At 46.1% G+C, this 653-nt stretch overlaps 1 non-coding gene across 1 annotated transcript; it reads right to left on the bottom strand.

Annotated features, from left to right (window-relative positions):
• Positions 1 to 314: 314 nt before the first annotated feature.
• Positions 315 to 440, bottom strand: LOC142804338 (U5 spliceosomal RNA). Its single transcript, XR_012894604.1, has one exon. It is a non-coding gene; the product is annotated as a U5 spliceosomal RNA (small nuclear RNA).
• Positions 441 to 653: the final 213 nt, after the last annotated feature.

A 653-nucleotide genomic window follows, 5' to 3' on the forward strand; every position in this document is an offset into this window, starting at 1 on the left:
ATGTTTTGAAACTTCGTGAATCATAGCACTGTCGGCACCAGCAATACAGGGCCCGGCGTAGATAAATTTCTGTAGGAGTAAACAAGAAATAGCCTGCTCAGGCAAGAGGCCGGTATGTAGGGTTGTGTTCTAAAGGCACTGACAGTCCACCCCGTTGGTAAAGCTGGTCATGAAAATCGCGCGAAAAAAGTGCCACCATGGCGTCCTTCGGGTGTGCAGCCAAGCAACGAAAGTTGACTAGATTTGTAACCCCAGCGGCGAGTGTAAGTCAACAAACGAAAGCATTGAAGTCTTACTTTTGATATTTAAATTAGGCCTCACCCAAACGGGCAAGGCCTCCCAAAAATTGGCCTATTGGCTCATTAGGGTGTCCTTCCCCACGGCAATCTTTAGTAAAAGGCGAAAGATTGGTGCGACCAGCTGAGGAAGGACCTGAGCGATGAAAAACGCACGGCCCATACTCCGGGGGTGCTGAAAAACAGCCAGAAAACTTGGCCAAGTTCACATAGGAGTTATTTGTACGTTTCAGCCTTTTAACTCTAAAATATGTGTTGTCGTAAAAACTTCTCTGCATCACTCACCATAACTACGCATACCTTTTAATTGACAGAAGCCAAATATAGGCACGTTCCTTTCAGTTTAGGCTTCTATGC

The sequence above is a fragment of the Rhipicephalus microplus genome, chromosome 3 (genome assembly GCF_043290135.1).
Source record: "Rhipicephalus microplus isolate Deutch F79 chromosome 3, USDA_Rmic, whole genome shotgun sequence".
Classification (NCBI taxonomy): domain Eukaryota; kingdom Metazoa; phylum Arthropoda; class Arachnida; order Ixodida; family Ixodidae; genus Rhipicephalus; species Rhipicephalus microplus.